The 13,573-nt window shown below is 38.1% G+C and overlaps 2 non-coding genes and 1 pseudogene across 2 annotated transcripts; all 3 read left to right on the top strand.

Annotated features, from left to right (window-relative positions):
* The first annotated feature begins 2,927 nt into the window (after window positions 1–2,927).
* On the top strand, window positions 2,928–3,090 carry LOC120621351 (U1 spliceosomal RNA). Its single transcript, XR_005658124.1, has one exon. It is a non-coding gene; the product is annotated as a U1 spliceosomal RNA (small nuclear RNA).
* A 3,149-nt stretch (window positions 3,091–6,239) lies between these two features.
* On the top strand, window positions 6,240–9,802 carry LOC120621137 (probable ribosome biogenesis protein RLP24; annotated as a pseudogene).
* On the top strand, window positions 9,217–9,335 carry LOC120621254 (5S ribosomal RNA). The gene has a single exon (XR_005658102.1). It is a non-coding gene; the product is annotated as a 5S ribosomal RNA (ribosomal RNA).
* Window positions 9,803–13,573: the final 3,771 nt, after the last annotated feature.

Genomic DNA, 13,573 nt, shown 5'->3' with positions numbered 1-13,573 from the left:
TAACGGCTTTATTTTTTCTTGACATATTTAACAGCTTTATTGAGGTATAATATACACATAACATCCATTATATATAGTTTAATGATTAGTACATGTATACAATTGCCCAACCATCATCACGGTCCAGTTTTAGAACGTTTTATGCCCCAAATATTCCCCTGGCCCCATTTGCCATTGCTTCTCGTTCCAATGTTCCAACCCTAGCCATAGGAAACAACTGATCTGCTCTCCACATAAAGTTGTCTTGTCTAGACATTTCATGTAAAATGGAATCATATAGTATATAGTGTTTTGTGTCTGATTTCTTTCACATAGCATAATGTTTTTGAGCTTTATACCGCTACCTTTATCATTATTTATTTTTATTGCTAAAATAGTATTCTGTTATATATGGATATACCACATTTTCTCTATCCATCCTTCTCTTGATACCTGGGTTATTTGTAGTTTTGAGCTATTATGCATATTGCTGTTTGGGGGATTTGCATATATGTCATTATGTAGATATATGTTTTCATTTTTCTTGGGTAAACACATAATGAGTTGAATGACTCAGTCATGTGGTATGTTTAACTTTTTTAAAAAACTACTGGGGTGAAGGAATGGGTAAAAAGAGTGAAGGAATAAGGAACAAACCTTCAGTTATTAAAAAAAATAATAAGCCATGGGGATGTAATATTCAGTATAGGGAAATTAGTCAATATTATTATAATAACTTTGTATGGTGACAGATGGTTACTAGACTTATTGCAGTGATCACATTATAAGGAATATAAATGTCAAGTTACTATGTTGTACAACTGAACCTAATATAATATTGTTTGTCAACTTTACTTTTAATTTAAAAAAGAAGTAACTAACAACTTTTTCAAAGTGATTTTACCATTTTACATTCCCACCAGCAATGCACAACAGTCTCAGTTTTTCCATATTCTTGCCAGCATTTGGTATTGCCAGCTTCTTTGAATTGTAGCCATTTTTCTGTGTGTGGGTGTGTAGTGGGTACGTTGTGGTTTTAATTTGCATTTTTCTAAGTATTGATGATATTAGTATCTTTTCATGTCTTTATTGGCCATCCGTATATCATCTTTGGTGAAATGTCTATTCAGATTATTTTTGTCTTAAGTTTTAGTTGGGTTGTCTATTATTGAGTAGGACTCTTTTGCTCCATATGTCCAAATGCACTACATCATCTCTCCTCTCATGGCTAAGCAATTTATGGACCTGGTGTAAAATGAAAATGAGAGCTGCTTGTTATAAAATGATTAAGAATTTTGAGATGTCGATAGCAGAGTATTAAACCAAATGTGGAGCCCTTCTAAGTACAGGGCCCTTATCTTGACCCTGACCTTGACCCATCCTTTCAACCACATTTACAGGGCTCTCTATCCCCTTTCTTTTCTCTCCCAATTTATAACTCTTTCTTTCATCTCTTTCTCAAACTGTCCTAGTACTATGGGTAGATTAATTTTTCTAGAACCTCTAATTCCCCTGCTCAGAAACCTTCAAAAGACTCCATTTGCCTAGCAACCAAAGCCTAAACTGAGAAGTCTTAGCATTTAGAGTCCCTTATCACACCCTATTTTTCCTTTTTGAGCCTGTTCTCCATGAACAGGCATCCCTCACCCCCTAACCCCCATCTCTAAGAGCAACATCACTGTATCTAGGTAGGACACATTCCTCATGGCCTATAGTACCCATCTTTATGTGACCAAGTCCTACCTCTCCCTTTTATTTCATTTCTTAATGTTTATTTTAATTTTACATAAATTGGCTTCTTGATAAATAGCACCCATAAATACCCTCCTTCGCATTCTTCCAAAATCTGTTTATTCTGTATTTCTTTCCAGATCTTTTATTCTTCCTTCATAAATACGATCATACTATGTCTGCCCACTTGAGACCTGCCTCCAATGTTATCCCTTCCAGGGAGCCTGCTCTAATAATCTCTTATTTCTCTAGAGCAGCCAGGATTGGGAAGGAGCCATCCCTTGGCTGAGGCTTCTGCTTCAAGAAACCATCACAGGCTAGTAGCTAGGAATTCTCATTTGAGATGAGGGGTAAGGAGAAAAATCAGAGAAAGTTTCACAGATTTTTCACTTTAATCTGCCTTCTCTTTTTCATAGCCTCTGAGTTCTTTGAAGGCAGGGATCGAATCTTATACACTTTACCACTCTTACAGCTCCAACAATAGGAATGCAGCAAATGTATGAAATGGACCAGTCCGAGCATTCTGAGGATTCATTCATCAAGTGGATTTTGGCTGGAGTCCATAATTACAGTGTGACATTGAAATTTACTTAACCTTTTTCTGCCTCAGTTTCCATATCTGTAAAGATGGAGATAACAATAGTAGGTACCTCATAGGGTAGTTATGAAGATTAAATTGGTTATTTTATGTAAAAGGTTCAGAACAGTGTCTGGCATATAGTATCATATATGTGGTACTATTAACATTGTTGTTGTTATTACTATTAGAATGATTCACACTTGGAAATTATGTGTATATTTCAACACTTATGAAAGAAAAGTCTATAGTTTCTAGCCGGCTGCAAAACCAAAAGAAACTGCAGGAGTTATCATATGCTAATAGGCTCTTTGTAGGCAGTGGTTTCTTTTTCAAAGCAAGAGAAAAGGCAGATTCAGAGCCTAGATAGTCTCTGAGTCAGACGTCATCGTGGAGGCGTGTGATACGTAGATGAAAAATTTCGGTTCAGACTGGGAAAGACAGCTTCTCCCACCCTTGTGTATTTAGGGATGTGGTTTGAGGAACTTTCAAAAGACTGCCAATCTTTGCAAGAGTTTCAGAGTGCTTGATTTAATTTTCTGTCAGATATGGAGCTTTTTTAGGGAAAAGTTTACGTTAGAACCATACCTAAAAAGTACTATGCACACGGGACTATGAAGACCGCAGTTTCGAAAAATTCATACTTACCCAGCAGGGAAATACCATGATCACAAAGGTGGTTTTCCCCGGGTGAGGCTCACCCATTGCACTCCGGGTGTGCTGGCCCCTGCGATTTCCTCAAATGTGGGAAACTCGACTGCATAATTTGTGGTAGTGGGGGACTGCGTTCGCGCTCTCCTTTTGTTTTCTGAAAGAAGGTTCAATTGTGTTTAGCAGCAGTGCTGATTAAGTTTAAGTTACTGCAAAGTTTTGGGTACCAGGGTTTTCACTTAGAGAAAATTTTATTTGGGAACATCTTTGTGTTATAGGGGGGAATGGTTTCCTGGCTTACCCTGGAGAGTTGCTGAGTTGTAATTTGACCCATTTTTCGGACTGGTAGAGTTAAGCAGGAAAATTGGGCCACCTAATTTGTGGCAATGGAGTACTAACTTATCTACTTTCTCCTGATTTTGTCTATGGTGAAAAAAGAAACATTAAGGTTTATTTCTGACTGTTCTTTTGTTATTCTCTGGGTCAATTTAAAATCTGGATTCTTGAGGGCGTTGAAATAACCAGGGTATATTACCCTTTTAAACAGCTGTTTTTCTCTGCAGTGCATCCAATTTAGAGTTTTTGAACCCTGTTTTAGGAAGCCACCATCTTCTGTTCCTTATATTTCAGAGAGTTAACTAATTGAACAAATTCAGCTCTCCTTTACTAAATGATGTTACACCTGAATTGGATCTGGGTATTTCTAAAGGCCCCTAGCAGTGTCTTTGTCAAACAGTTACTGGCAACTGGAATGTGTCTGCAGATGACATCCTTTTTATGCTGCTGATTATGTTTCCATTTTAGGGTATTGTGTGTTCTGGTCCTTCCTAGTTCCCAAATCCAGCTATTCTGAGGATTTCCAGTGATCTCCATACTCATGCTCACCAGTCTTGTAGAAGCGGTTCCTGCTGCTTCTTCCTAGAATGAATCCTTGTCCATCTGTACTTCCAGTCCCTTCCAGACCCTTAGCAATTTGAACAGGTTTACAATATCTCCAGGGGCCTGGTTTTAAAAATATGATCTCAATTGGCTTTTAGGTTTAAATACCTGATAATTAAAAATAGTCACTATCTCAATTGGCTTTTAGGTTTAAATACCTGATAATTAAAAATAGTCACTATTTCTGGGACTCCGTTTAAAACTAAATTATGAGAGAGAGAAAATACAGATATTTTGTAACATACTCTGAAATTGTATCAGAGTAACACACTTCATTTAAAAAGTCAGATAGTCCCTTTAGGTTTATAAATGGAGTTCTTTGCCACCTCTTCCCATCCTCCAGGTCTCCCTTAGAGGGAGACTTTAAAGCAACTAAAATTTGATTCTGACATTTCCAAACCTCCATGTTTTTAAACAGATATGTATAATAGTATCCTTTGAGACACCTATTTTTAACATTGTCTGTTTTCAGTAATGCTAATTGAGAATATAGCTCTCTTGTTAAACCACCATCTCTTCTCTGTTTTTCTTAATATAGTTTAAAAACCATTTGGTTAAATATTGTGTTTATTCCTATGTAAACATTCACAACAGAGCATTGTCATTGAATGTCATTTAATTTCCTTTAATTTTGTTTTTCTTTTGGGTAGTTTTTTTTCTCCTCCGTTTAGCTTTTTTCACTTGGTTACTTTTCTTTTACCCATTCCTATTTCTTCCCATATCTTTTAATAGTCTCTTATTTTCTACAAGATTAATTATATCAGGTAATCTTACTAGTTTAAGTTTGTTTGTTTGTTTGTTTTCTTGGAGATAATCTTTTTGAAGATATATCAGCTTCTATTTTTCTTGTACTTAAACTCATTTCTCTTTCAGCCTACTGTATAGTTGTAATCATTAAAATGGGTATCAAATTTACCTTCACGATTTTGAAGGTATCGCTTTGACTTTGAGCTGCCAGAAGCTATTGAGATGGCTTTCTGATTTCTGATCTTACATGTTACTGACATTTTTCTTCTGTCTCAGAAAAGTTGAAGAATCGTTTCTTTGTTTTTTAATTTCCTGATGATGTGCCTTGGTGTTACAGCCATTCATTGTATGATGAAGGCCCTTTCAACCAGGAAACCTTAATGTTGGAAAATTCTCTTGTATTATTTCATTGGTGATTTCCTCTTCGTAGATTAAAATTTTTCTAGAATTCCCCATATTTGGATATTAGAACTGCTACAGTGGTGCTCTCATTTTTAAAAAATCTATTTCCATTTGTTTATCTTTTTGCATAACCTATGTATTCAATTTTTTATTTCTATATTCATCATTAAGACCTCTCTTTTTCGTACTTAGTTTCTATTTTTTATAGCTTCTTGTACTTGTTTTTAAAATGCAAGAGTTTCTTATCTCTTTGAGGATTTTAATAATAGTTTTTATTTTCTTTTTTAGTTTTCTTCCCTTTGCATAGTCTGTTTTTTCCAAATTGTCTTCTTTGGTTGGTTGAGTCTGGCACTTTCATGTTATAAACTTTTGTTAGATGTCTGGTCATCCTTGATGGTTCAGAGGACCTTGATTGTTTCCTCATATTAACAAGTAGGGTGCTAATTGGAAGCTCTGAGGGGCAAGGAGAGATGTGTGGCCTTTCTATTTCACTGCAAGGTGATCTGCTTAGGCCTTTGTAGAGAAAGCCCATATCAACATTTTTGGGACTTTTTTCTAGGGTCGTCACATTCCTCAGAGGAAACTTCCAGTATTCTGGAAGGTAAAGGCTTGGTTGCAAGTATGGGGTCTTAAAAAAACTAGTTTTCCTTTGGGCTAATAATCAAATTAACAGAGACATAATGTACAAAGTTTACTGTATAAGTGCATATTCGGAGTACCATAATGAGATCCTAAGAGGCATCAGCAGTTGAGGTTTATATGCCATCATGGACGAAGGAGAAAGAGGGCAGTGATGGGATTTTGGAAGGGGGAAATAGCAACCTTTCTCTCATATTGAATTCAAATTAGGCTAACTTGAAAAATCCTAAGGTGAATATGCTAAGATTCCCTTCCTGACATCAGAATCTCTTAGAAAATGGGGAGGGTCAAAGGTTCTTTCCGAGTCATTTGTTTCTTAATAAACAGCTTAAAAAGGCACGTTTTGGGGGTGGCAAAACTTTGGTCCCTTCACCAGTGTTCTGAACACCAAATGGAGAATAAGAGGAAGGAGGTCTCAGCCTTCAGCCTTTGGATGCTGTGTACACTCTCTTCTCAGTAAATGTTTAAGCTTTCTTCTGAGCTTAGGGTCTTCTCCAGAGAGCTGTAGTTGCACCCTCCTCCGGTGTTTCTCACCACTCTAAATAGTGCCAGGGTGAAGCGGTTCTTGAGCAGCATGAGGGGAGAGAGAGATGTTTGGATATTTCTGAAACAGCTTTTCATCAACCTGGTTTCTAGTATTCCCATCTTTCACCTGGTTCTAGAGGTTCTGATACTGTTAAATCTGAGGTTTTTGGAGGAATCTGCAGTGTCAGTTAGGTTAGTTTTCAGCTTTCCCCAGAACTGGCTTAAGGTTTGGGTGTCCCTGGTCTAGTTCAGTCATATATCTTTTATGACTGTCAAAATTATATTACTGCTGTCCCCTTTGTTCTTACCATCCTCGAGAGTTGTTGCCTTTTAAAAAATTTATTTATTGCAGTTTTCATAGGGTTTTGGGAGGGAGTTAAATTTATAGGTGATCAGTTACCATCTCTCCCCAGAACCTAGAATTATTTACAGTACTGAAAAATCAAACCAACCTAAATGTCCAGCAGTAGGAAATGATAATGAATTATAGTCCATTCATAATATGATGGACTGTCATACAGAAATATAAAACTATACTTTCTGTTGGTTTTAATGAGAATGAAGTCAATTGATAAAATAATATATACAGTAATTATATGTTGTGTTATATAGACTATTTAAAAAGAAACAAACAAGAAAAACTCTACTCTGGCCGGTGGGTCCCCATGCAGGTTCAATATTCATACTGAGAAGTGTTATTTCTGTTTGGGGCCCATCTGCCCCAGCCGCAGCATAATGTTTGTCTGCAACAATTGCAGGGTGTTCAGATTCTGTAAATCCAAGTGTCATTAAAACTTTAAAAAGGAGGGCAGTCGGAGGAAAAAAAAATGACATAGATGATAAAGGCTCTCTTCATCCCCCTGCTGACCAAATCAAAGTTGTGATGGAAATAAGGAGCAGCAGCAGCAAGGAAAAATCACCTGTGATCTAGATGAACAAGCCATACAACTAGGGAGAAATACAAGAAATCACCCTGCAATGGCAGAAGGTAGGAGAGAGCAAGAACACGGGGCTGCCTGGTCTCAAGCGGCTGAGTGAGACAGAGGCTGTGGCAGCGGTAGACGCCTCTTAAAGGGGCCACGTCCGCGAGTGGATTTTTGCGGTGACGGACCTGCTTGCTCTGAGCACCAGGGCTGATTCGGCTGTGCAGCGGGCACCAGAGACTTACAGGAAGACAATGTCAGAGTGAAGGCTGACGTGAGACTTGCTCTGTACAGAAGTGCCGGCAGTGTTCATTGTTCCCTGTTGAGCCCTCCCCTCACCCAGTGTGTGGACACAGTGCCACCATAGTCATGACGTCATCAACCTGGATAACAGAGGTCGCTCCACCCAGAGGATTCCCTGAAACTCCGCCTCCCCCAGCTGGCAGCCCCACCCAAGCCACATGTAGGTATATCCTCAGCGAGTCAGGTGCTCCTTGCCCAGCAGCGCCTAGACTCACACTGGTGGCAGCTGGCCTCGGTTTCTGGTGTGGCCTTTTGAGGCAGCTATAAGCACAGCATCTGTAGATTGTTTGCTGAATCTTAACAGGTGGCCCCGGAGAGGTAGAGGCTTGGGCTAAGTTTGGCCTGCCGAACGCTTCTTAGGATGTGCCACTGGACACCTACTTCACAAATCCACACGAATAAGACCGGGAGACTTAGGAGCTTTGCTTAGTACATAGAAACAGACACGGAAAGGCAGCCAAAATGAGAAGACAAAAAAGCAGAAACCATATGAGAGAACAGAACAGAGATCCAGATATAATGGAGTCAAGTAATCTAACAGATGCAGAGTTCAAAACACTGATTATAAAGATGCTCAGTGAACTTTTACGTAGTGTAGATAAATTCAGTGAGAACTTCAACAATGAGATGAAAAACATAAAAATGGAAAGTAAAGAACCAGTCTGAAATGAAGAACACATTATCTGAGATGAGATAATTAAATGGAATAAACAAAGTGAATAAAGAAGCGGATCAAATGCCCTATCTAGAGGATGGGAAAGCCAAGGACACTCAATCAGAATTGCAAGAGATAAGATGCCAAGACTAAAAGTAATTTAAGGAGCATATGGGACACTCTTAAGGCTCCAAATATCCATCCGATCGGTGTACCTGAATAAAATCAAGTTGTTGAACAGCTGTTTGAAGAAATAATGATGGAAAACTTCTCTAACCTGGTGAAGGAAATGGACATAAAACCCAGGAAGCTCAGAGAATTCCAAAACTCAGGGATCCAAAGAGACCCACACCAAGACACATCATAATTAAAATGCCAAAGGTTAAATACAAATAAAGAATATTAACGGCAAGAGAAAAACAAATAATTACTTATGAGGGAACACCCATAAGACTGGCAGCCGATTTCTCAGAAGAAACTATGCAAGACAGAAGGGCTTGGCAAAAAATATTCAACAGGAAGAAGACCCAGGATCTACAACCAAGAATATTTTATCCAGCAAAGCTGTCATTTAGAGTCGAAGGACAGATAAAGAGCTTCCTAGACAAAAATAAGCTAAAAGAATTTATCATCACCAAGCCAGTATTACAGGAAATGTTGGAGGGACTTCTTTAAGAAGAAAAAATACAAAAGACTCACTTCAGATTAAAAAAAACACACAGACTAAAAGAAAGGAGATAGAAAAAGATATTGCTTTGAAGGACCTAGAAAGTATTTTAAGTCAGACAGAGAAAGATAAACACTATATGATTTCACTTACATGTGGAATCTAAAGAATAAAAAGAACAAACTGATCAAAAACAGACTCACAAATATAGTGGACAATTTGATGATGGACAGAGAGGACGGGGATTTGGGGACTGGGGAGAATGGGGTTAAAGAAGTACAAATTGGTAGCTGATGGGTGGTCACGGGATGGGGAGCATGGCATAGGGAATGCAATTAGCATTAATATGTTGGTTAGGTGGAGTGTAAGGAGAGGGAGGGAGCATTTGGGGGGATTGTTTAACGAACTATATAGATGTCTAACCAGTGTACTATATACTTGAAACTAAAATAAGTTTTTTTTTTTTAATGAAAGGGCAGTCTATGGCCATGCTACCCTGAACAAGCCCAACCCCATCTGATCTTGGAAGCTAAGCAGGGTAGGGCCTGGTTAGTACTTGGATGGGAGACCACCTAGGAAGACCAGGTGCTGTAGGCATAAAAAATAAAAAATAAGGGATTGTAAGATGACAAGGTCCTTGCAATCTGTGAGGTCATCCAAGGGTTGCCTCGCCTAAGTAAATAAATAAAAATAATAAAAATGAAAAAACTTTTAAAAAGGAGAGCAGTCTTCATAAGGTCAGGTGGACTACAGCATGCCATAAAGCGGCTAGTAAAGAGCCTACAGTGGGTAATTCATTTGAATTTGAAAAATGTAGATATGAACCAATACTATAAGAGCTATGGCATAAAACTGTTGATGCAATGAAGATAGTCAAAGAGATCAAACAGAAATGCCAAGCTAAATTTGAACAGGTTGAAGAAAAACAAAGAACTACAGAAAGTTCAGGACATTAAGTAAGTCAAGCAAAACATTCTTCTCATCCAGGCCCCTCTTTCAGGCACCTGAAAAACAGAATGATACAGAAATTACAACAGGATGTGGACGTGGAAAATGTTTCTTAAAAATTTTAGTCTGCAACCATTTCTATAAGTTCATTTGAAAATCCTATTTAGAAAAAAAATCTTAGAGACTTAGAACTTCTAAATTATTTATTTTTTATATAAGGTGAGTCAAATGAAAGATGATTAAATTATTTATTTTTTATATAAGGTGAGTCAAATGAAAGATGATTAAAATATATCTCTTCTACATCGCTATTTGCAGAACATCAGATATCACTGATATTATGTAAATCATGAAAATTCTGTAAACACAGGAGTGAATTGTGGACATAAAATGGTCATGCCACTTTGATAATGGCTCTAGGAAGTGTTTAATAATTAATGACAAAAATTCACACCTAGCGATATATAAAATCAAATATTCTTTGTAGTTAAAAGGAAAAAAAAAGATCCTGCTCTAGAAGCCCACAGTCTAGCAGGTGAGATAACTCTGAATGCCAGGCAGAGAGAAAGCCAGGCAGTAATATAGGCACAGTCTAGACTGCACTCAGGGTTACGCACAGGTGTTAATTGTGTCCCAAAACCTACTGGCAGAAACTAAACCAACCTCTGATACAACTCCCAAGTGATTTAACCAGGGTATTACTGCTGTCTTAGTACTTCTAGTGGTAGCTCTTCACCTCGTTTATAATCAGTTCTCTTGGCTCCATGGACAAGCAGTGATAAAGAAGTAACTTCAGGCTCCAGAGGCTGAGGCAGGTGTTGGCCCATGACCTAATATAAAGAGCTTCACACAAAAAAATAGAGAAGCTGCAGTATATGGAGACTTTCTCTCCAAGTCATGGTCGAATTGACTTGTCTCATAGAAATAGATGTTTAACTTTGCCTGAGTATGGAAACACTCATTGTGTGTGCACTTTTTTTTCTTTTTAATCCACACATCCCTCTTTTTAAACAACTATATTAGAACTTAAGACTGAAACATTCAAAATAGTCATTTCAGAAGGCAGTGTGTGGACTTCAGCCCTATAGCCATTGTTCAGAGGTTAAGAAAACCTTTTTTGGAAGTGCCTTCTCAGTTTAATACCCAGTTCATTCAACTCAGCCAACATACATATTGTCTACAAAGCTTCATGCTGAATCAGGGGAATGCAGACACCTTTGGAACTTAGTCCTTGTCACAGTCAGGTCCGTTGGAGGAGGGAAGGTGGGAAAAAAATTGTATGGCACAACAGATTATAATAGAAAGATATGGGAATCCTCAATTTTGGTTACCATTGTCCCTTGAAGGTAGTTTATATATATATATTGGTAACGGCTTTATTGAGTTATAATTCACATACCATACAATTCACTCATTTAAAGGGTGGTTTGATTTCCAGGAAGAGCCAGAGATTGCTTGGAGCCCAATCTTATGAATTATAAAGCTGTGATGTTGCTATTGAAAGCAAAAAGACTAAATGTTGTGGGTGCTTCCTGTAGAGAAATTCCACAATGTTAAGAGCAAAAGACACCTAAAAAGCTGGAAGGGAATATTGGGAAGGATAGATTATGGTACATTTGAACAGAAAACCAGCTTCTCTTTATAACTAGTCCTCTACCACTCATCAGTTCCCTGCATGGGCCAGCTTTCTGGGGCCCTGTGAGCAGTGCCATCATCAGAGTAGTGTAATTTATATATAAAGGTGTTCTACTTTTGTAGGACCTGAAGCCTGCTCTTTCTTAACCCCTCACCATGTGGCTTTCTGGAATGCAGTCACTGTGCTGTGTTTTATTGAGTTAGATTCCTTTAGCTGAAGTGGAAAAAAAAAATAGCACTTTAAGGGCAGAGTGTGAGTTATAGGGTGAGGACCAGGAGAAGCAGTGAAAAGTGCTTGTTCTCATTTCTAGCCATGACTTCACATGCAGGGAGCAGTGTGATCTGTGTGGCAGAGAACGGCATTCTTATTTTTTTCTCTGGTATTTGCTTTTCCAAAGACTGTATTTCCTTCCTTCCTTTCTTTCTTTCTTTTATTTTTCTCTTTCTTTCTTTTTTCTTCCTTCCTTCCTTCCTTCCTTCAGCCTTCCTTCCTTCCTTTCTCTTTCTTTTCTTTCTTTTTTCTTTCTTTCTTTCTTTCTTTCTTTCTTTCTTTCTTTCTTTCTTTCTCTTTCTTTCTTTCTTTCTTTCTTTCTTTCTTTTCTTTCTTTCTTTCTTTCTCTTTCTTTCTTTCTTTCTTTCTTCCTTTCTCTCTCTCTTTCTCTCTTTCTCTTTTCTCTCTCTCTCTCTTCTTTCTTTCAACAGTTTTGAGATATAATTCATGTATCATACAATCGACCCACTTTAAGTGTACAATTCAATTCAATTTTCAGTATATTAGAGTTTTGCAGTCACCGCCACAATCAATTTTAGATCTTTAGAGTGTAAGATCTTTGAAGGCATGTTAAAAGCACACATACCCAGGTCTCGTCCGCAGACATTCTGATTCAGTGAATGATATTGATGCAGATGGTAATGGCTTTTACTTTGGGAAACACTGGTGGGAGAGTTGATTGTACTTTTGAAATGAAGAAGCAGCAGCTAAATTATTCTTACTCCTGTATAAAGGATATATGGGTGTGATTGGATTAGGGTTGTGGTTCTCGATTCTGTCAAACCCAGAGTTCCCTAACAAATAATAATGTTTCCTTTACGATCCTGAGATTGTTCATGGAAAATTTAAGCTATTTATACTTCCCCCACAAATGATATAATGTCCTAACTGTAATATAAAGAAGAAATAAAAAGTAAAATAATAAAGACTTTTAATATGTAAATTTTAGCATGACTACACAGGAAACAAAAACGTCTTCACAGATTTTCAAAGTTACTCCTTGGTAGTGTTGTCAGAGTCACTGAGAACCACTGGTTTTGGTGGAGGTTTCACACAGCAGGGTAGAGGGAATTTAAAAGATGTGTATAAAAGGAATGGCAAGTAGTGTTCCAGTGCAAGAGTCCTTGCCCCTCTCACGATAGAAATCAAGAGAATGAGCAAAACAGTTTTGAAGAGGAAGATTTATTAAAGCAAAAGCTTGATGCACACCAAGGGAGCACACTCTGGAGAATGGATGTGGCTTCCTGAGGTTTACAGGTACAATGGTTTTGTGGGCTCTTGGGGATAGGGGCCACCCCTTCCTCTTTACTTTTTCTCTTCCCAAAGTATGTGGAGGCAGGTCTTACACTGCACAGTGTATCTACAATGCTATTTCATGTGTAGCATGTCTCATTAGCATGTTAAATCTCCACACAAGGGTGTGTTTTTTACTGTGATAATAAGGAAAAGTTAACTATAGGACCACTCTTTTAACTAATGCCTGTGAAGACTTTAGGAACTTTCTCTGGGGCTCCTTATCTCTTTCCAGCGATTGTGGTTCTTATCCATTCATTGTTTTTTATTGGCCAAGTGATGTGACTCAAGGTTGTTTCCCCTGCTGAGGTTCCAGCTGCATGACTTACTGGCCACTGTAGCAGTGAAGATGTGGGTGCAGTTTGCATGAATTTGGAGTAGGAGGGTTACAGCTTCCTCCAGCAGCGCTGGGGAAATAGGAGCAGAGGAGATGACTGTGGATTCTAGAACCAGATAGAAAGAGGAAATGGCTATTGCTGCAGAGTAAAGGGAGCAAGATAAGGTAGTCGAGGAGCTAGTGAGTAAATTTGCTCTAGAGTCTGAAGAATCAAGTGAACTGAGAGGTCAGACTCCCCTCTCCAACAATTAGTAGACCAGAGGCCAAGAGAAGTTTATCCTGGTTCAAAATAGGTAACATGCTGGGGAAATATGACAGCAACAAAACAGGGTTTTCCAAATATATTATCTA

Source organism: Pteropus medius, unplaced genomic scaffold, assembly GCF_902729225.1.
Source record: "Pteropus medius unplaced genomic scaffold, Ma_sr-lr_union100, whole genome shotgun sequence".
Taxonomy (NCBI): Eukaryota; Metazoa; Chordata; class Mammalia; order Chiroptera; family Pteropodidae; genus Pteropus; species Pteropus medius.
The sequence above is the reverse complement of the archived record's forward strand: the minus strand, read 5'-3'. Positions and strand labels throughout refer to the sequence as shown.